This window comes from Pimephales promelas, chromosome 13 (assembly GCF_988280905.1).
Source record: "Pimephales promelas chromosome 13, fPimPro1.hap1.1, whole genome shotgun sequence".
Taxonomy (NCBI): Eukaryota; Metazoa; Chordata; class Actinopteri; order Cypriniformes; family Leuciscidae; genus Pimephales; species Pimephales promelas.
Window position 1 is genome coordinate 12,255,821 of NC_142781.1, and position 23,859 is coordinate 12,279,679.

Consider the following 23,859-nt stretch of genomic DNA (forward strand, 5'->3'; position numbering starts at 1 on the left):
AGATTTGTGGGATGCACATCCAGGACACGAAGCTCCTATTCTACCACATCCCAAAGATGCTCTATTGGGTTGAGATCTGGTGACTATGGGGGCCATTTTATTACAGAGTCATTGTCTTGTCTTGTTCAAGAAACCAATTCGAAATGATTCTAGCTTTGTGATAAGCATTATCCTGCTGGAAGTAGCCATCAGAGGATGGGTACATGGTGGCCATAAAGGGATGGACATGGTCAGAAACAATGCTCAGGTAGGGCGTAGCCTAAAGTGGGCCAAGAAAACATCCCCCTCACCATTACACCACCACCACCAGCCTGCACAGTGGTAACAAGGCATGATGGATCCATGTTCTCATTCTGTTTACGCCAAATTCTGACTCTATCATCTGAATGTCTCAACAGAAATCGAGACTCATCAGACCAGGCAACAGTTTTCCAGTCTTCAACTGTCCAATTTTGGTGAGCTCTTACAAATTGTAGCCTCTTTTTCCTAATTATAGTGGAGATGAGTGGTACCCGGTGGGGTCTTCTGCTGTTGTAGCCCATCCGCCTCAAGGTTGTGTGTGTTGTGGCTTCACAAATGCTTTGCTGCATACCTCGGTTGTAACGAGTGGTTATTTCAGTCAAAGTTGCTCTTGTATCAGCTTGAATCAGTCGGCCCATTCTCCTCTGACCTCTAGCATCAACAAGGTATTTTCACCCACAGGACTGCCGCATACTGGATGTTTTTCCCTTTTCACACCATTCAAAAATCCCAGTAACTGAGCAGACTGTGAAATACCCAGACCGGCCCGTCTGGCACCAACAACAATGCTGCCCTCGAAATTGCTTATATCACCTTTCTTTCCCATTCTGACATTCAGTTTGGAGTTCAGGAGATTGTCTTGACCAGGAACACACCCCTAAATGCATTGAAGCAACTGCCATGTGATTGGTTGATTAGATAATTACATTAATGAGAAATTGAACAGGTGTTCCAAATAATACTAAATAATGTACATACATATATGCGTATATATGTGTGTGTGTCTGTCTCATAAAGCCCACATTTATTTGATCAAAAACAAAGAAAAAAACAGTAATATTGTAAAACATTATTACAATTTAAAACAATGTATTTCTATTTTAATATACTTTAAAATATAATTTATTTCTGTGATGCAAAGATAATTTTGGAAAAGTTGTGTTTCTGCTCAGTATTTGTTATAACCTGTTATACTTTTTCCAGGATTCATTTATAAAAAAAAAAGAAGAAAAAAAACCCCGCTTTTATTTAAAATAGAAATCTTTTTTAACATTATGCACTTATACTAGTTTGGGGGTCGGTATTGTTTTTTTTTTCTTTTTTTAAAGAAATGTATTATTTTATTATTATATATACTATATAATTGATTAATATTGTGTCAATTGATAAAAAGTGATAGTGAAGAGTTATATTCTTAGAAAAGTTTCTATTTTGAATAAATGCGGTTCTTTTTAACTTTTTATTCATCAATATTCATTCTATTCATTCAAATCCTGAAAAAAAGTGTCGGGCATACACTGCAATTTTCATCCGATTTTGAGCCGAATTCTGACTCGTTGCCCTAAACTCAGTGTTTTTTCACCTCACTGCGCCTGCGCGAAAACAGAAGTTTAACCATTTCATCTGCAGCAAAAATAAAATTAAAATAAAAATGAAAAGAGGGAGATCTTTAAGTTCTGCAGTTCAAACTAGCTACAAATTACTGTTGCTTACCTCCAGTTCGTGTTGCAAAATGGATACTATTACTCACGTCTTCCAAGCCACCTGCGATGTAACACCTTATTAATTTGTCAAACAATGTTTTTGAAATAAACCTGTTTTTAATTTTCATTGATGATTAATTATGGCAATGACTGTAGACTGTTTATAGTTATTTTATATGCCTATAGCTAATTCATTGTAATCGAATGTAATGTGTTACTTTAACGATTTCTGTGTGTATTCAAGCACTCAGTTTAGTCTGTTTTGCGTCTCGTATGTAACGTGGTTGTGTTTTCCCCTGAGCTTATCCTGTGGTCATCTGTGGATTATATTAAAGACTGTTTCCTTTTGAGCCATTCATCTTCGTGAGCTACTTTACTGTGGCACTAGTCACGGCCGGTTCCAAACAAATATTAAGCAGCAGCAAAACTGTTTCCAACATAATAAAACAGAATAGAATGATTTTAATGGCTGATGAAAATTCCGCTTTGCATCCAAGAAATACATTGTATTTTAAAGTCATTTAACTATTTATAATTTTACATCATTTTAAATTGTAATAATATTTCAGAACATAATCAAATAAATGCAGGCTTCAAGAGTGTAAGAAACTTCTTTCAAAAACATTCAAAATAGTAAGGCTTCCAAACTTTTGTCTGGTAACCTACTGTGTATGTATTTATACATATTATATATTGTATTAACTACATGACTACACTCTGAAAAATGCTGGGTTGTTTTAACCCAATTTTGGGTAAAATATGGAGAAACCCAGCCATTGGGTTACATTTTTAAATTACATTTTAACCCAATGGCTTTGTCCATATTTTACCCAAAATTGTGTTAAAACAACCCAGCATTTTTTAGAGTGAATACAAAAATGTTTTTTTGCATAGTAACTCTACACACAAACCATGAAATGATTAACCATACATGCCAAACTTCACACGAATATGACAAATGTAAAACACTATAAAGCAAATTGTAACAAATGGTTAACTAGTTAAGGCTGCAACTTCAGAAAGTAACTTCAAATCAACTTATTCTCAAACCTTCACTGAATAATGACATAATCTAGGGATGCACCGGTATGAACATTTTGGCCGATACCGATAACCGATAATTCTTTATATTTGAAAGCCGATAACCGATATATCGGCCTATAAATCTAAATCCAATTATTTTAATCATTTTTAAGAGCCTGATTGCAAAAACAAAACTCACAATTAAAATCCATTTCCCAATCACACAATTATAATGTTCTCATTATAATTTTATGACAGCACATTTTGTACTTAACTATATTTTCCTTTTTGATTCCAATCATATTTCAAGCAATTACTGTAAGATCAATCATGCTGAACAGTGCACATCTTAAGTGTCTCAAGTGTCAAGTGTTGAAGGAAATAATTAGTTATTTATCAGCTTTAATATATCAGCCAAATGTTATTATCGGGCCGATAACGATAACATAAAAATGAACGAATATCGGCCGATACCGATATGGTGGCCGATATATCGTGCATGACTAGAATAATCATTTTAGTTATTTATTTACATCCTCATAATTCACAAGCTATTATATTAAAACAAATAGAGTTACAAATCAATATCCAAATCAAGTGCCAGAGCTAAAACGCTAAAACGGAGCATATTTTCAGAACTCTATCCCTATCTTTGATCATCAACATTGCATATTTAAATGTTTATTTTCCCTTGAAACATTTTCTTCAGACCTTAAAATAGCTTAAAACTCTACACCCTTGCCTCATTTAGTATGTGTGGTTCGATGAATATGCAAATTAGCTCTGCCTCCACTCCCTCACACCAGCTCAGAGATCCACTCGTTGACGATCACAGGTTTACCTGATTGGTTACAATGTAGTTTGTGACGTCAGAAACACGGGTGTTTTTTGAGACCGCCTTTGGTTCACTGCAGTTTTCAAGAGAAAATACTTAGCAATGGTGTTGACTGCACGGTTTGTCTTAAAGCATATTAGAAACACTACATAGACACATAAACAACACTGAAAGCTTGATTTTCACCACAAGGGGACTTTAAAGGAAAGCTAAGCTGCACTTGTATCTTCTCCAGGGCTAGTTGCATAACTCAGCATTATGAATTCTTTCCACCTCCACACCAAGTCTCAAGTAAAACAAAAGATCACTTGCATAGAGAGCAGAGCAACAGGCATCAATCCACCGGCAGGTGAGCTAAAAATATTGCATCAGGGAGGGGTTCACCTTCCTGTAGGGGGTCATTGAGGTCCCTCGAAATAATATGCCATTAGTGCAAATACTGTTGTTGCACCATGCTATTGGCAAAAAGCTAATGGAGTAAGAGCAGGAGCGCTCGGCTCAGTAACTAACACTCGAATAAGACAGACAAGAGGTTTCAGGCGCTAAGCTCCTCTTCAGCGAAGTGAAGGTAATCTAACCCAACACCTAAAAGAGAAAAGGCAGCTGGATTTCTCCTCCATTCAGACAAATCAATGTCTGAGAGAGAATTAAGTTTACAGTCAGTTCTTTGTGTTTGGTCCCAATAAACTGTTATATAAAGCTGAAGGAAGCAAACGCCAGAGAAAAGAGTTGCGCTGGGTGCCTGAGCAAGAGCTCACCTTTGATTCAGTCTCCCACTCACGCCCACCGCTGCCCTCGCACACACAGGACGGTGGCGATCTGATGGCGGGACCCATCGGCCCCTGCTAGCGAATGCCTCACCCAATAAACAGCTCCTCACTTCATGACAGAGGGAGAGGAGAGAAAAGAAAAAGGTCGAAATGAAAATCACAAAAATGACCGAATGAAAAAAATGATCTAAGGGGTTCATTTAATGTCTCCCTGAAGTCGCTTAAAACTCACCTTTGATCACCAAAATTACGTATTTAAACGTTTTTTTTTTTCTTCAACATTTGTTATGCCTTAAAATAGCTTGAATGTAACTCTACACCCTTGCCTCATTTAGTATTTGCGGTTCTATTAATATGCAAATGAGGGCCGCCTCCACTCACTCACACCAGCTATGAGATCCACTCATTGACGCTATAGATTGTGACGTCAGAAACACCAATGATTTAAAATCGCGTTTTTGAGACTGTCTTTGGTTCACTGCAGTTTTCAAGAGAAAATACTCAGCAATGGTGTTGACTTATGAATTTGCACATGGTTTGTCTTATTCAAAACACCACATAGACATACAAACAACATTGAAAACAGACTATATGCTATACCATGCAAATCCAATTTGAATAAACAACCGTTTTTCAGTGGTACCAACCTTTAAAGGAGAACTCTGGCGCAAAATGAACCTTTGGCCTAATAACACATTGGTACCAACCGTTCTCTGAGATTTGTTTTCATAATAATCGAATGTGAAGAGTTTTATCTCTAAAAACTGTTTAGATTATAACACTAGTATATGGGGGCATATACTAAGTAATCTTCTTATTAAACGGTCTGTACACTTACAAAGTTCTCTATGCTTTGTTTTGCATGTAGGGACCCTCATTATGTTACTGTGTTAGTGTGGGGCTATTTTGAGCCTTGTTAGTGGTATTAATTAGCGATTTCTTTTTACTTATTACATACCCCCATATACTAGTGTTATAATCTTATCAGTTTTTAGAGATAAAACTCTTTACATTCGATTCTCATGAAAACAAATCTCAGAGAACAGTTGACTAGGTACCAATGTGTTATTAGGCCAAAGGTTCATTTTGCGCCGGAGTTCTCCTTTAAGAAAATGGTTTTAGAAAAAAAATGCTCAACTGTCCAAATGGATGGCCATTATCCAACATGAACTGAACACTTCCCACTATATTACTCAGATATAATACTGTTTCAACAATAATATGATAGAACATATCAATAAAAGTCGATTTAGAAATCATAAACTTCAAGAGCTATAGATGTACAGGGCCAAAACTGACATTGACCAGTGCCAAATGTAAGTAAAATTAGGTTTTGTCAAGTAAATAAAAAGAAGTTATTGGCCATAAAATGGATTATACTGCTCTAAAGAATCTGTCCATTTATTCTGATGGACCATTTTTGACATTCTACTAACTATAAGTAACTTTGCAACTACATGCCAACTACATCTCGGAGTATTAGTAGATTGTAGACGGTTAGGCTAATTTGGGTTAGTAGAATAAGTTGACAAGTAGTTGTAAAGTTACTAATATCTAGTAAAATGTCTAAAGTGGACCATCAAAGTGTTACCAGGTCTTCTAACGATTTTTACCTGAGTGGAAAGTTTGCCATCAGAAGTTTACTTTATATAGGATGCCTAGCTTTTTCAATTGTGACGGAATTGACAGACAGTAAGCAAAGTAAGTTAAAATAATAGAAATGATAAAACATAGGCTGTGTATATTTAACTTTGTTAATTTCTTTAATGTATTAATAAATATCTGATGGTGGTGGTAGTAATGTTTATTTAAAAGATCCATTATTTATTTTTCTGTTTTTTTTTTTTTTTTTTTTTAAGATTTACCGTGTGTTTATATGAAGTATCAAGTTATGGTCTGGAGGGGTGGGTAAGTGAATATCGTAATTTTGATGAAATAAAGGAAAATATCAAAAGTAATTGTAAAAAAAAGTAATTTGTGGTCAGAACATTGTAGTGATCATCTCTTTTTTTTTGATACTTTTCTAACTAATGGCAGGTAATCTTCAATTTCTTAAAAATTTATATATTTTTTGATGCAAATGATGCAATAGAAAGAGTGACTGATATAAAGAAGAAAATAAATGGACAATTCAACATCCTCATCAAAGTATAGCCGGACATGCCATTAAATCACCATGGAAACTACTGCATAGTCCATAAAGCAAAATGTTGATGATTATGAGAGAAAAAAGGAGTGAATGCCTCCACTTTGATGCAGGGCAAACCCTTTTGATTAAGCATCTGATGAATACAGTATAACAGATTAATGATAGATTTAAGTCATCTTTAGGGTAACAGCCACTGTCACTAGACCAAATTAACCTTTGAATATGTGAAAATTCTATTAATAGATTAGTAAACAAAACTAAGGAACACTTTATTTTAATAGAAACCTACTTTAATAGAGTAATATAATGCTAACTGAAGATATTTCTGTATTTTCTTGCAGAGTTCTGTCAGTACATCAGACAAGTGATACTGAGTATTTATGTCATATTGTTTCTATGGGAACTATAAAATCTATTTTTTCTCTCCTAAACTGACACCCAGTTTCTCTTAAAGGAGACTGAGAACAACATATTATGAGGATCACGTGTTAACTTAATTCAATTTAAAAAAATACCATATAGCAATATTACATAATATTTATGAGGATTTAAAGCCATCTTTAGATTTTTGATTCTTTATTTATTTCTAAAGTTGAGCTTGTTATTTCATTATAGCGTCACCAAACAGGGATTTGTCAAAAAACACTCATTCCACCTGCCATTAGTCGGCCAAACAGATAATACTGCCCTAAATGTACTCATTTTGTCAAACTAATGTTACTGTGTCAGGCTGGTCAGTATGCTTGCGTAACAAGGATGTTAACAAGGATGCGATTCTTAAGGCCAGGGGAGTGGGGTTTACCTGCACAGCTCTTTACTAGCACTACTCACCCTCATAAATCTCACTCCTATCCGGGTCACGGCACCAATGTAAGGGGTCTTCCAATAACTTCTAACATCAGTCGTTAGTGCGACACTTGAAGACAGAGGAGTGGGGTTTACCTGCACAGCTCTTTACTAGCACTACGCACCCCCATATATCTCACTCCTTTCCAGGTCACGGCACCAACGTAAGTGGTCCTCCCATAACTTTTAGCATCAGTCGCTAGTGCGACTCTTGAGGATAGGGGAGTGGGGTTTACCTGCACAGCTCTTTATCACCCTCATATATCTCACTCCTTTCCGGTTCATGGCACCAACGGAAGTGGTCCTCCCATAACTTCTAACATCAGTCGCTAGTGTGACTCTTGAGGACAGGGGAGTCGGATTTACCTGCACAGCTATTTACTAGCACTACACACCCTCATATATCGCACTCCTTTCCGGGTCACGGCACCAACGTAAGGGGTCTTCCCATAACTTCTAGCATCAGTTGCTAGTGTGACACTTGAGGACAGGGGAGTCGGATTTACCTGCACAGCTCTTTACTGGCACTACGCACCCTCATAAATCTCACTCCTATCCGGGTAACGGCACCAACGGAAGTGGTCCTCCCATAACTTCTAGCATCAGTTGCTAGTGTGACTCTTGAGGACAGGGGAGTCGGATTTACCTGCACAGCTATTTACTAGCACTACACACCCTCATATATCGCACTCCTTTCCGGGTCACGGCACCAACGTAAGGGGTCTTCCAATAACTTCTAGCATAAGTTGCTAGTGTGACTCTTGAGGACAGAAGAGTGGGGTTTACCTGCACAGCTCTTTACTAGCACTACGCACCTTCATATATCTCACTCCTTTCCGGGTCACGGCACCAATGTAAGGGGTCTTCGCATAACTTTTAGCATCAGTTGCTAGTGTGACTCTTGAGGACAGGAGAGTGGGGTTTACCTGCACAGCTCTTTACTAGCACTACGCACCTTCATATATCTCACTCCTTTCCGGGTCACGGCACCAACGTAAGTGGTCCTCCCATAACTTCTAGTATCAGTCGCTAGTGCGACTCTTGAGGACAGGGGAGTGGGGTTTACCTGCACAGCTCTTTACTAGCAGTACTCACACTCATATATCTCACTCCTTTCCAGGTCACGGCACCAATGTAAGTGGTCCTGCCATAACTTCTAACATCAGTTGCTAGTGTGACCCTTGAAGACAGGGGAGTGGGTTTTACCTGCACAGCTCTTTCTCACCCTCATATATCTCACTCCTTTCCGGTTCACGGCACCAACGTAAGTGGTCCTCCAATAACTTCTAACATCAGTCGCTAGTGTGACCCTTGAGGACAGGGGAGTGGGGTTTACCTGCACAGCTCTTTACTAGCACTACTCACCCTCATAAATCTCACTCCTATCCGGGTCACGGCACCAACGTATGTGCTATTCCCCTAACTTCTAGCATCAGTTGCTAGTGTGACTCTTGAGGACAGGGGAGTCGGGTTTACCTGCACAGCTATTTACTAGCACTACACACCCTCATATATCTCACTCCTTTCCGGGCACCAACGTAAGTGGTCTTCCCATAACTTCTAGCATCAGTTGCTAGTGTGACTCTTGAGGACAGGAGAGTGGGGTTTACCCGCACAGCTCTTTACTAGCACTACTCACCCTCATTAATCTCACTCCTTTCCGGGTCAAGGCACCAACGTAAGTGGTCCTCCCATAACTTCTAGCATCAGTCTCTAGTGTGATTCTTGAGGACAAGGGAGTGGGGTTTACCTGCACAGCTCTTTACTAGCACTACGCACCCTCATATATCTCACTCCTCTCCGGGTCACGGCACCAACATAAGTGGTCCTCCCACAACTTCTAGCATGCGACTCTTGGGGACAGGGAAGTAGGGTTCACCTGCACAGCTCAATACTAACTGGCCTCTAGGGCTGAGCATTGATACACATTTCATGATTTGATTAGATTTTGATTCACAAGCTTGTTCAATTTCAAATCAATATTGATTATTTTGGATCTATATCAACAACAGTTATGGCAAATTTTCCATAACTTTTTTTTTATATCAACAACAGTTATCGGAAATTATGGCATATCTATATCTATATAAACAACAGCTATGGCAAATTATGGCAAAGAAACCTCTTAACTAATGATGGAAAAAATACATGGGAGTCAGTTGGTACTACATTACTACAATATTAAAGATTAAAATGAACTAATTTGTATACAAACACTTAAATTACACTCCTACACTGTTTATAAGTTTCACAAGCTGGGCTCAAACTCAGGTCTCTACTGTGCAGAGTTGAATGTTCTACCACTTAGCCACAGAGGAGGTAGTGTTGGACCCAAACGAAACACTCAAGACAAACACTCAAGAGGGGAGAAAAACTAACTCGAATAGCTAACTTGGGATTGCTTGGTAACTTAGAAGGACACAGTGGAACGCAGCAGGAAACACATAGCCAAGACTCAAAAACTGAGTGAGGAACAAGGGGAAAAAACACAGCTAAAATACTGTAAGGGAAACAAGGCACAGGTGACCTGCATAATAGCTAACAAGGATGCACGAGGAAGAACTAAGGCAGGGGGGAACACAGGTGACCTCTAGAGGCCCGGAGAAGGACAACAGGAGGCAGGATGCTGACAACACGACACCGTTTTCAATTAAAATCAAAATACTTTGTATGCGTTTTGGCCATTCCTTTGTATGCGTTTTGGCCATTCCTAACAGAGTTTTGGGTGCCTGAAAACGCAAACTTTTGAAAACAGGTTTCAAAGTGCATGTTTTTAAAACGGTCTCCGTGTAAACAAAAAATAAAAACGTGAATCTGTGAATATGATGATGTCATGCACATGCGTATTACATGTTCAGTTTAGTGTTTCATCGCCATCTAATGGCCTGAGTAACAAGTTTATGGTCACTGATTTATTTTTTTTTTTCTGAGGAAATTGTGACGTTAGGGTTGTTTACAAGCTGTTTTATTGACATCTTTGTATGGTTGAAACACTGATTGAATGATTACGTGAGACATGATTAGGATTTCAATCTTTTAACATACAGTTGCTACAGTAAAATGGCAAAACGAGCTCATTTATGTAGAGTTATACATACTGGTGGAAGAAACATTGAATGAAATTATGTGAGCTTAAATATTAAAATGCTACTAAAGTGTAGACTTATTCCATCTACATTGTAAAAGGTGTACATGTGCTTGCAATTTAATTGTGAGAATTTCTCTCATGCAGGAAAGATTCTGTAGTATAATAACACTCAGATCCCTGCTGCAGTTTAAATGGTTCACACATAATGACTGACACACAATGTGTAAGAAAAGATTCCATTATATCATATGAAACAGGTCCCTTCGATAGGGCCATTTTAAAAGTACAATTTTTCAAAATTTTAAAGGGATAGTTCACCCAAAAATGAAAATTAAGTCATTAATTACTCACCCCCATGCTGTAACAACCCCGTAAGACCTTTGTTCATATTTGAAACATAAATTAAGATATTTTTGATTATATTTGAGAGCTGTATCACTACCACATAGGCACCCTAAGGGATTGAAACTTGACGGCCCAGAAAGTCAATGAAGAAAATGTTTAAATAATTCCATGTGACTACAGTGGCTCAACTTTAAGTTTATTAAACAGCATAGGGGTGAGTAATTAATGACTTAATTTTCATTGTTGGCTGAACTAACCCTTTAAAATCTTGATTATTAATGAAAATCTAGATGACGCAGGCTGACATATCCTTTGCCACCACAAGCAGGATCTGATTGGCATCTGCTGATCCTGCAGCCAATGAGATTGCTTGCTCAACGTTTAAATACTTCAGAGTTCACCTCCAATTGCATTTATTGCATTTACAATTGCATTGCCTGCTCACTCTCTCTTTCTTCACAAATAACTACCATTATCCATTCCTCTCTCATCTCTGGTATTGTTCCATCATCTCTAAAATCAGCTCCAATAACTCCTATACTTAAGAAGCCTGGTGCAGACCCAAACAATTTCAATAGCCCTAACCTGTCTACCTCTCTAACCTACCTTTTCTTTCTAAAATCCTTGAAAAGACAGGTCCATGCACACATCTCAGACAATAACCTCTATGAACAATTTCAATCTGGTTTCCGTCCCTGCCATAGCACAGAAACAGCTCTGGTAAAAATCACCAATGATCTTCTCGTGGCAGCTGATTCGGGACTGCTAACTATTCTCATCCTCCTTGATCTAAGTGCAGCCTTTGACACCATTTCTCATAACATCCTTAGATTAGTCTCTATTGGTTTCACTGACTCATCCTTGGACTGGTTTACATCATATCTCTCTGGCCACACTCAGTTCATCCAGCTCAAACATTTCAAATCCAAGCTAACCTCTGTCACTACTGGTGTTCCCCAGGGCTCTGTCCTGGGGCCCATTCTGTTCATCATCTATCTGTTTCCTCTTGGCCATATCTTCCGTAAATTTAACATCCATTTCCACTGCTATGCGAATGACACCCAGCTCTACCTGACCACCAAACCTACTGGATCTCTCCCACCCACCTCCCGCAATGATTGCCTAATGGAAATCAAATCTTGGTTTTCTTGTAACTTCCTTAAACTTAACAGTGACAAAACCGAGGTTCTCCTCATTGGTACCAAATCCACTTTGTCTAAATCTGACAGTTTTTCTCTTACCATTGATAACTACACAGTTTCCCCCTCCCCTCAGGTTAAGAGTTTGGATGTGATCCTCGATATCACACTTTCATTTCAAGCTCACATTAATAATGTCACTCGAGTCTGCATACTTCCATTTACATAATATTAATCGCCTCTGACCATCTCTCTCACCCACTAGTACAGCCATTCTCATTCACACACTGGTAACATCACATATTGATTATTGCAATTCTCTTCTTGTTGGTCTTCCTCTCAAATCCGTACATAAACTTCAGATGGTCCAGAACTCTGCTACCCATATCATCACCAGAACCCCTTCTATTAATCATATCACTCCTGTTCTTCGGCATTCATTGGCTCCCGGTTCAATACCGCATAGATTTCAAGATTCTGTTCCTGATCTTCAAGGCCATTCACAACCTTGCTCCTCGGTACCTTGCTGACCTCCTTCATATTAACATACCCACCTTGAGTGTTCTGAAAGGCGCCTATAAATAATTTTTTATTATTATTTTTAAATAAACTTTATTATTATTATCATTGCATTGTGTTCCATTATGTTGTTATAATTGCCTATTTATATATATATATATATATATATATAGTGTTGGTTAAATTGAGTCTATTTTATTTTCTGGCGCGCTTTGTTTATTTTTTACAATTTTTTCCTTTTTTCAATTGATATTTTACTCCTGGGTTAGGGTTAGGGTTAGAAAATGGAATGGAACGAAATAGGGAATGGAACGAAACTTGGTAAAGGTTTTGCCACGTTCTATGTGAACACACACACCAACACACAAACACACCAAGAATGGATAAATGGTCCTGTAAAAAATAGTCACATTTGTGCTCCTCTTGGTCAAAAATGACCGCATTGGAAATGAATGGGAGACTCATACAGTAAGTGAAAACCTTTGGTACTGCAGCCAAACAAAATCTTTCTGATAGCTATTTTTTTTAGATATCAAGCTCAAATTTGGAACACAACTTATTTAGATTTATGGCCTTGATTTTCTTGCAGTTTAGAGTGAAACGTGATTTTAAAAATATATACTTCATATACAAATTTAAAGTAGTATTTTTGTGCATTTTTCTTAACAATACACGTCAAATTCTGTTACTTTTTTAAGTTAACTTTTTAAAACTTTTTTCACTTTGAAAAGAGATCAAACTTAAGTCTGTGCTTTAAAGCATTCAAGATGTATGACGGTTTAAGTTGGAAATTTAATTTTCAGGTCTCAAAAAGTGAATAAATGGTTTAGAAATAAGGCGAAAATATAATTTAGTATTAAAAATCCCCTAAAAATACAAAGTGTTAAATAAAAAACACTATCAAACTAAAATATAGTACATTCATTTCATTGACAAAAATAAAATAAAATAAATCGGTCATTTTCGACCAACATGCAGGGAGCACCAGATTAATTGTCCTAAGAGCTGTTTTAACATGCACCCATTGTAATATACAGATAATTTACCATGTAGTGTTGGGACTGACAGTGGTGGTTTAGACTACGACATGCACTCAGCTACTCATTTAAACGAATGTGTGCCTTATTTCCCCGGAGTTCATTTGAGTGCTCAGAAACAGATATGATCTTGAGGCAGCAGCATTGCAAAGAGACACTTCCACTCTAATGGCCCAAAGTGTTTCTCTCTTCTCTCCTCGGTCTCCCGCAGGGCAATGATTGTCTGGCAGTTTGAAACTGACATTTCTTATCAAGCAACACATAGAGTTGGTGGGAAATGAGACTCCACCCCTGAGATATGAAAGGGGCTTTGTGCAGTTCATTAGAATGTCCCGTCATGTTCAGCTCCACTTGTGAGACTGTAAGACAGCCTGAAACAGTTGAATGGTTTCCAGAGACTGTCATTCCAACAAGAGCAACAAACAGGCTTGAGTTCAAATGACACTACTGGATGTTTTTAGTACAGAAATATTGACGATGAAGAATCATAAGACCATTCACACTGATAAATAGTGAATTCAAACTATGCAATGAGCAGGGGCAGCTTTTTTGAACAAACATTCTAAAATTTCATGGGACTGATATTCGTGAACACAATAGGCAACTGGCACGGGTAACCGATAGCAAATGTTGGTTTATATTACCAATACCACTGAATGGTAAGACAATCCACATCACTATATAGAGTGGACACAGCTGCAACATCTGTGAGTCATTTCAAAGCTTATTGACTGACCTTGAGAAACTCAAGCATCAAGCTCACAGACACACACAAACACACACACACACACACACACACACACACACACACACACACACACACACACACACACACACACACACACTTTCATGTTTTACTTGCATATTGACGTCCTATTGTTACTTTAACTGCTTCTATTGTTCTCATTTGTAAGTCACTTTGGATAAAAACATCTGCTAAATGAATAAATGTTCACTTTCCATTGACATAATGGTTTTTATACAGTACAAACTTTATATCCCCTTACACTAAACCTACCTTTAAACCTACCCATCACACAAACCTTCCCACTGAGCAAAATAATGTCCAAAAGACGTCTTTTCAACGTCTTTGTCACAAAAGTGGGACGTAGAAAAGACGTCCACTGAGGGGCCAGAATAAAAGTTTTAATGACGTCTTTTTTTGACGTGTTCTGGACGCCTGAAAAAGACGTTAATGGATCCTTCGTACAAGGTTAAAAACTAGTTCAAATGTGGCCATTTTCAACATTATTTATGGTCTCATTTAGACAATTTATACAGTTTCTGGACCAAATAAACACTCTCAGGATGCATTAAAATAAAACTCGTGTTTATTTCAATGTAATTTCCTTACATTGTTTAGATGGTGATATTTGTTTCATTTTAAGTCACCATTGTGGTGATCAGTGTTTGCTTTATTTGGGCTCTTGGTCCAAATTTTTCGTACTTTAGTTTTTCTTTGGCTGTTGTAACTGTGTGTTTAAATAACACCATTGTTGTGACAGAGAAAGCCAAGAAAATGTAAAATTGGCTCTCATCAGCTCCTTGTTGTTGTTGATGATGATGAAATCAACATAAAGTGTGCATTTAACATTGGGTCTCATTCATGAAACACGAGCAGAACGAATTCTTGTGTAAATCGTGTGTTAAGTAGTTCTGGCGTAAATTTTCGGATTCATTAAAATGTGCGTATTTTCCAAATGTTAGTTGGTACGCAAGAAATCTGCTCCCAGCCACGTGTAAATGGTGCGTTTAACATCCGAATGTTTTGCTCAATAATAAGGCTGCATTTTAATTCACCTTAATCGGGTACATATTTAAACAGCATTTTGAAAAAATATATTTTATATAGTAATTACATACGTTTTTTTTCTTTTTACTTCTATTGTGAGAGCTAGTAATAGCAGATCTGGTGATCGATGGCGGTCCTTCTCCAGTTTGAATACAACTTTCCGAAGTGAACCAATTCGTTTTTTGCTGTCAAGCTTAATGTCAAACCATTTTCTTCTCACTTCTGGGACTGTTCGATTAAAAGATGAAACTCCATTAACTGCATCTGTAATATGCTTCCAAGCATCCTTTTTTTAGGACCTGATAACCTGATAGGCCACTGGTACGCTTGAAAATAAAATGTGGCGTTTTAAATGACCTTCTGATAATAAAACTTCAATTTCTGCATCCGAGAAATCTTTCTTTTTCATTCGCATTCATGTTATTATATGCCTATATATAGATGTCAGTCGGATATAATAGGCGGGATTTATGGTAATTGAGAATGAACGTGCACGCGCATCCCATTTACGACTTTTTGGAATTCATTAACTCACATACACATTTCACTATCACATCTGACGTTTACAAAGTATTTGTGAATCAGGAGAAGAGTTTTCGGGAAGGTCTCTTTACGCGCAAATCGCTCTCATATTTACTTGTATATTTACGAATGTTTCATTAAAGAGACCCATTGTGTTTAGACTTTTGTGTTTATATCTGGAGTTTATAACCACCAACCTTGTGGAACTGCATTATTTGGTCTAGTAGCATGGAAGGTGGACAAAGAGCAAGTTTACACAATGTTTTGAGAAAATGTACCATATAGTCACACACAGACATCAAGATTTTGCATATGATTCACAACAATGGTGACAATAAAAAAATGCTTCATGCTGCAATGCATGATAGGTAGCACGAGTGAATCACATGTGATTCACTTTCTTAAAATATTTTGTGCACACAGATCATTTTAAAGTTACTGATCCAAATAATGCAGTTCCACAAGATTGGTGGTTATAAATATCAGACATAAAAACAAAAGTTTAAATGCTGTTTAATGCTTGCATTGTGTTGATTTTGTCATCATCAACAAGCAGCTGATTTTTACATTTTGTTGGCACTGTCCCCTATGAATTTTCACATTTAAAAAAATCAGCTTTCCTCATGGGGACCAAAAAATGTCCCCCCAATGACAAAGATTTTGGATATTGCCATCTATGTAAGGACATTTTGTCCCTATAACGCAGGGTATAACTGAACCACACACCATCTGATGTAATATCAAACATGCTATTGTTGCTGTATATTGAAGAACCAAATCAATCAAAGCCTCTTGCTTGAATCTAAATGGACAAGATATGAACTGTCTCTAAAAATTTCAATCTGAAATTCGTGGTCTGTGGATGTAACTACTAAAGTCTCTCGGGTAATTTAAATAAGGAGAAGTTATCTGAAATGTGAGGCACTGACTTCCTGTTTCAATAGGAAAATTAGGTTTTTCAAGATTGAAGTCATGTACTGTGACTGGTTATTCCTGAACTCGACAATGATAGTTTTGCTCTACACAAGGAGTGTCCATTCCTGGTCCTGGAGGGCCAGTGTCCTGCAAAGTTTAGCTCCGACCCCAAATAAACACACGTGAACCAGCTCTTATTAGGCAAACTAGAAACTTCCAGGCAGGTGTGTTGAGGCAAGCTGGAGCTAAACTCTGCAGGACCGAGTTTTAAACGGTAGATAGTCATCACAAAAACGTTTATAAAATCGAAATATTTGTTTAGATATGCCATGCTGTTTTGCAAGAGCTCAAAGTAATGTGAACACAATTATGCTGCAAATGACCTCTACCTGTGACTAGTCATTAAACATAACTACCACATTTTCAGTTTAAAAACCCCAGAGCTGAGGGATCATTATTCGGGCTGTGTATCTGAAGGACACCTGTGCAAATGAGGCATAAAGTAATTGTAGATTAACTACAGATGCATAAATTAAGGAAAGAGTACAAAATAGCATCCATGTGCTGAGAAGTCCCATTGGGCGCTGTTTGTTCAATTATCAGGAAGTGGAAGTTACATCAAGGTACACAGATAGTGCCTAGGAAAGGCTTTCACTCAAAACTCTCAGCGGGAACATAAAAGAGAAGCCAGTGATCACTTTGAAGGAGTTACATTGAGGTGTTTTTGAGAATGGATAAAACACACCACTACAAACATATTGCAGCTGAACAACATGCAAAGCTGGGACATAGGCATCCCAAAAGACTGGCCTTACTGGAATAGAAAGCTTCGGCATTTATCAAACTGGATTGAATACGAAAATATTTCTTTATTTGTTTGTTTGTTTGTTTCAACTACAATTCATATATGTAAATGAACTGAATGAACCTCAACTATGATGTGCATGTATTTATTTCCTGAATTTAAATTAAATTCAGTTAAAGGTGCAGTAAGCAATTTCTGAGAAACACTTGATATCTGAATTCATCCTAATAATACACAACGTTATAGTGGATGTCTCTTTATAATAGCTGAAACAAAGCAAATTAATGATTCACATTAAGCAAAGATGATGATAGAACAACAAATCGAAGAACAAAAAAATGATATAGAGTACTTTGAGTATACAAGCAAGAGTTGAATGTTAGAATATCTCTCAGCCATCTCTCATTCTACAGGTTTCTTTAAATCTCCTCCCCCATCATGAGTGGACATGCCCCCTACTGCTTATTGGCTCACTCTCTCCCACACCATGAGTGGATGACATTTTGTTAACGAGTGACTAAAAATGTTCTTTGAAGCTATAGTATATAATCGAACTACAATAATGGCCGAACGCGGGGAGTTGAACCGGGTGTGAACTCAGCGACCTGGAAAGCGGGCGGGGAAAGACGCAACTCCATTTTATTTAAAGGGGCCGCTTTGAAACGGGTCGCTCACAGAAGCACATCAGAAAAGGGGTAGAAAAGGGGCCTGTGGAGCTATAATAATGAGGAATTCAGACCCATGCATTGCAGTTATGCTTTATGTAGTCCACAAATGTATGATGTATAAGTAAAAATGAATGATTTAAAAGCATGACATGTACCCTTTAAAGGAGTAGTTCACTTTTAAAATAAACTTTTGCTGATATTTTACTCACCCCCATGTCATCCAAGATGTCATTCTTTCTTCAGTCGAAAAGAACTTAAGTTTTTTGATGAAAACATTCCAGGATTTTCTCCATATAATGGACTTCTTTGGGAACCAGACGGTTCAAGTTCCAAATGAGAGCTTCAGTGCAGCTTCAAAGGGCTTTAAACGACACCAGATGATGAATATGGGTCATATCTAGCGAAACGATCGGTCATTTCAAAATAAATAAAAAAGTTTAAGTTTTATAAGCACAGATGGTCGCCTTGCTCTGTTCTGTGATGAGCGTCCTTAACTCTCCTGTTCAAACTCGTTCATCAAAATGGACAAATCTTTTTTCGAGTCATGACTCGAAGGGTCCTAGATAAGACCCTTACTCATCATCTGATGTCGTTTAAAGCCCTTTGATGCCCTCTGCACTGAAACTCTCCTTTGGAGCCTGAACCGTTTGGTTCCCAATGAAGTCTATTATATGGCGAAAATCATGGAATGTTTTCATCAAAAACCTTAATTTCTTTTCGACTGAAGAAAGAAAGACGTGGACATCTTGGATGACATGGGGGTGAGCAAATTATCAGCAAACTTTTTTTTTTTTTTAATGTGAAATACTCCTTTAAAGCATGTGTAGGAAACTATATAATACTTTTCACTTGATGGTTTTCACATGACATTTTTTGAGACATTAATTGGAAAACTTTCTTGAACATGGTCCAAAAAAATTCTTAAATCATACCAAAACAACATGAATACAAAGAATACAAATGTGTTTTAAACTAGATTTTCTTCTTTTTTTAAATGTCCCTATTCTTTGTGGACACTTTTATGTCACTGACCCTTTGGAGGGGAGGAAAAACTTCCATTAAAATGTCTGTAAAGCAATAAAATGAATTTGTCAAGGGCCTGACACCTTTGCAAGGACGTGTGCATGGACGCGAAAAGTTGACAAAACATCACACACCTAATTCACTGTTAACTGCCTTTCTTCCTCTTACAGATCAAATCAAATTCTGTTTACTTGTCGAATGTTCCCCATCAAGGGTCAAAGAACCCAACAAACTCAGCAAATGTGAAATCCGGAGAGGCAGAGACATGCACAGCATGGAGCCGGCCGTGACTGTTGACAGTCAATGGGTGTGTTGTGAAGCACATATTGATCGCAGCGACTCGCATAGCGATTTGTCTCGATTAGTGAGACGCCCCAGGAGCAGCACAGCATCAAGCATCAACAATGAGACACGACCCATTTTTAATTGATCAGGCTCATCATACTCAGGTTGAATATAAGAGTCTAACAGGATTGAGCCAAGCTGAATCGCAGCATGTGCTCACATTCAATCATTACCACCAAAACTTGGCTTATGTAGGACTGTACAAGAGTTTTCTCAAGGGGCTGTGCTCTGGAATGACGCCAGGGTGCTATCAGTTTGATCTAATTAGAGAAGCTTTTAATCATAGAGCCACAGGAGCTCAATGTTTGCTGAGGTACCATTCAGCAAGCTTAAGGAGTTTCAGAGGAGCATTCTGTTGCCATCAATAACCACAGAATAAGTAATAGTGGTACACTGGTACACTGTGAAAAAAGAAAATATAAGCCTGGTGAAGTACAAGGAAAAACTATTTCACAAAATAAGCTACGGACTGCAGCTTTAAGGAAAAAAAAAATCTCTTCCAAATAATGCTGCAAACTATACTGGGAACCCTCTCATTTGGTGCATTACAATAATATTAGACGTTAAAATCAACAACAGAGCTATTATATTCAACTGCTATTTATTTTCAGATATAATTATTAAACTCAAAAAAAAACTGAAATGTTTGTATGACATAAGGAAGTTTTGAAAAGGGAGGAAGGAAGTTTTTTTTTTACTGTTTATTTATAGATATTGAATAATGAACCTTGGATTATGATTTCTTGGACTTTTCTGAGGTGAATGCAACGTTACATGACATATTGATCACAAGCTGAAACACCGATTAAGCGACTGCAGGAGCCGTGATTCATTTCGGTGAGTTCTATTGCATTTTTCAACATACCTTCTGATGTTCATCACTAGTGATGTAAACATCACTATTTTTTTCACACATAGTATGAGTTGCAGTCTAAACTTGATTGGCAGGATGTAATCGGTATAGATCATTGGCTGTTTTTTTTTTTTTTTTTTGTTATTACAGTGAAAATAATTACTTTTATCAGCCGACACATTTCTAGCGGACATCATTTAAGCGGAGGTCAAAATAACTGTCAGTAGATAAAAGAGATTTTAAAATGAGCGCTTCATTCATAAATCCACTTAATATCTTAACTTCATGCTGTGGAAATACAAATCAGAAGACAGAACACACCAAGCAACGCGCTGAAAAGGGGCAGAGCTACATAACTACATAGATCTATAAGAAGTATTTTCATAATTTGGTAAAATAATCATGACTAACACTAACTCTCTCTAAGTACTAATTATTTTGAAGTCTCAGCATTCAATGTATATTTAGTCATGCTAACTGAGGGGTACTTCAATTTAGCAATTTGGCACTCAACATAATCTTAAGAGTGGTAAAAAGATTAAATGAAATCCACAAAAATAACGAATTAATATAACTATTGTATTTTGTATTATCTATTGTATGATGTTATCTATTATAACTATTGTATGATGTATTATCAACTCTTATCAATGTAACTCTAATCAATTAAAAATGGCATGAAACCTAATTTAAGTCTCTAATAACATATATGTAATATATTAACTCCATGTGTCTTCGACAAAAATGATCTTCGAAATATGAACAGCATCCCTCAGGTATGGGTCGAGTAACGGGTGGGGGTGGGGGGTTATTAGTAAAGACGTTTATCTTTACTAATAGCTTTTTCAGTGATGTAACATCAGTCCCACCAGGGGCCTTGAATCTGCCCCTCCCACACAAGGGCCACAATGGAGCCAAACCGTTCAGTGTAAGAGGATGGAGAGAGAAGCCTTGATCAGCATGTATAATACATACTGCATGTAAACACCCACAGAGGGAGATCAAGGAACCGCTCTCACTGTCTTTTTTTTTTTGGATATGGGGATCCTTTCTCTAAGAGCTGTAACCGGTTGCTTAGCAACACACAGGATCTGGTACTGTATGTCAATGGCATTGTAGCTTTGATTTACAGTAGGTCTCCAACAATTATACCAGAGCATATCATATTACCGAACATAGAGATGTTGAAAAGAGCTAGTATCATGGGAATCATGGACAAGAAAGAGCAATGCAAACATTCATTTTTTATTTACACTGAATGTAAAAAAAGGTAAGATGTGACCTTGAAAAGCATGTGCTCCAATGGGTGTCATGCTCACAACAACCCCATACTAGTTCAGGTCATTGACCCTGTGGTGATTTTATGATGCTTCTTACACGTTTCACAACAGTGACTGGCATAAAAAGCGTTCAGTTTCATCTAAAACAGCTGCGTTTTAATATGGCATGGTTTCATTTCATTGGTCGTTGTTCTGCGGAAGTTCAGAAATGAAAGTCCAATGAGTGGTGATAATAGTTTAGTATTCTATTATATTTGAAAATTGTGTACCAAAATAAGTTAACAAAATAAAGTTTAGATACAACGCATTTGCTGAAACAACCATGCCATTTTTGCTTGCTTCTACAAGTCTTTGAGCTCTTTTATCACAACGTCTGTTTCACATTCTGATGAAATGTATACTATGTGACTTTTGGCCCGCTAGTGGTTAAAAAAATAAAACCGCATGCATTTTGTGGATGAACCTTGTTTTGGTTGTGCTTCGGCTCTGCGTGATTGTGAGGATGAATATGGTTATTATACTGCTCATAAAACATTCACTACTAGTCTTAAGAGATATAACAAGATTAGATAGAAAGGATCTCAAGCGGACTAGCTGGAGACGTTACTGTAGTTTTACACATTAATAGACACGGTACTTCCTTGAAAGTGGCTAAAACTGAGATTTGAAATGTTGCGAAAGCGACACAGAGAAAGCGTTTTATTTTTATTAAAATGTCCACCTTTCTCTCTCGTTGTGACAACTAACCTCTGCCACTCCCACATTATACAAGCGTCAAAGTAGCTGGAGGAAATTTTCATTTTTACGCAACTTTCAGTACAGTTTTTTTCAGTAAATATACCTTTTAAATGACAACAATCATGATCAGTAATCAAGATTACAATTTTTAGCAAAATAATTGTGATTTTTAGCCATTATCCAGCATGACTTAAATAAGTTTCCATTGACTCAAGGTACGTTTACATGACACCATTTTCAACTAAAAAACGTAATACTTTTTATGCGTTTTGACCGTTTGTTAAAACGAGAACAGCATTTGGGTGGCTGAAAGCCACATTTTTGAAAACGGTCTCCGTGTAAACAACAAAAACGTGAATCTCTGAAAATGATGACGTCTTGCACATGCATAATATGTGCTCAGTGAATAGTGTTTCATCGCCATCGAATGGCCTGGCGGTTTTACAGCGTTTTTAGTCGTTTTCACGGATCCGTGTGAATGGGGATCGTTTTGACAATGGTGTTGTCTGTATGCGGAAAACTTCTCAATTTTAAGCATATTGTTGTCGAGTAAGCGCACCCTTAAACTATAGACTAAAATTCCCAAATAAAACTAGACTAAACAGGATAGATTGAATAAGTATGGTTAAACCTAAAAAATGACATTTGACACAGGACTAAGACTAAATAAAAATAAATAAATAAATAAAAAACAGCAGACAAAATGAACGGTAGTCTGAACGTAGCCTAAGAAGCGCAGGACTGTAGACCTGTGCCACACACCACTGCTTTATATAGCCTGTGGCTGGATGAGTGTCCACTCAGTGTCTCTCAGCCCTCCTGCTTTCTCTCAGGCCAGCTGCTATAGGGAGGACTGAAGACGTTATCATGCCTGTCTGCTCCACACACACACACACACACACACACCAGCTGGGTCTATCCCAGGATCCCACACTGTGGAATCAGGCTCCACCACATTTATTTTCAGGTTATGTCACGCCTGTGCTGTGCTTTATCAGATACACAGTTGTATTTCACACAAAAGTCATTGTTTTAAAACCTGCTTGATATGCATCAATATGTGATAAGAAGTTGGGGTATAAAAAGTATAGAGAAATTCCATTTAGGTGAAGGTATGGATACTGAATTAAATGTTATTCATTTTACACTACCAGTCAAAAGTTTGGAATAATTAAATTTTTTTTAATGCTTTTGAAACATGATGACATGGTCCTTATTATCATTATAGTGTCCTGATTTGGTGGTGATTATTAATGCTAAAAAAGTTTTTTTTTTTTTCAGGATTCTTTGATGATCAGGACGTTCAAAAGAACAGCATTTATTTGAAATAGAAATATTTTGTAAAATTATTGTCTTTTTTATCAGTTGAATTCATTACTTTTAACTGTACTGTATCACAAAAACATGAACTGCTTAACATAATTAATAATACAAAATCTATAT

The 23,859-nt window shown here is 37.3% G+C and overlaps 1 protein-coding gene across 3 annotated transcripts in view; it reads right to left on the reverse strand.

Moving 5' to 3' along the window:
- dlgap2b (DLG associated protein 2b) overlaps positions 1-23,859 on the reverse strand; it is a 141,759-nt gene that overhangs the window by 103,757 nt on the left and 14,143 nt on the right. Inside the window, exon 1 of one of the 3 annotated variants that reach the window (XM_089118479.1) lies at positions 4,341-5,012. The exons of 1 other annotated variant lie outside the window; for it this stretch is intronic. The gene's annotated coding sequence lies outside the window, so the exon portion shown is untranslated. Of the gene's footprint in view, positions 1-4,340; positions 5,013-23,859 lie in introns of those variants that run through there. One more of the 3 variants, XM_039650202.2, reaches the window with a different exon arrangement.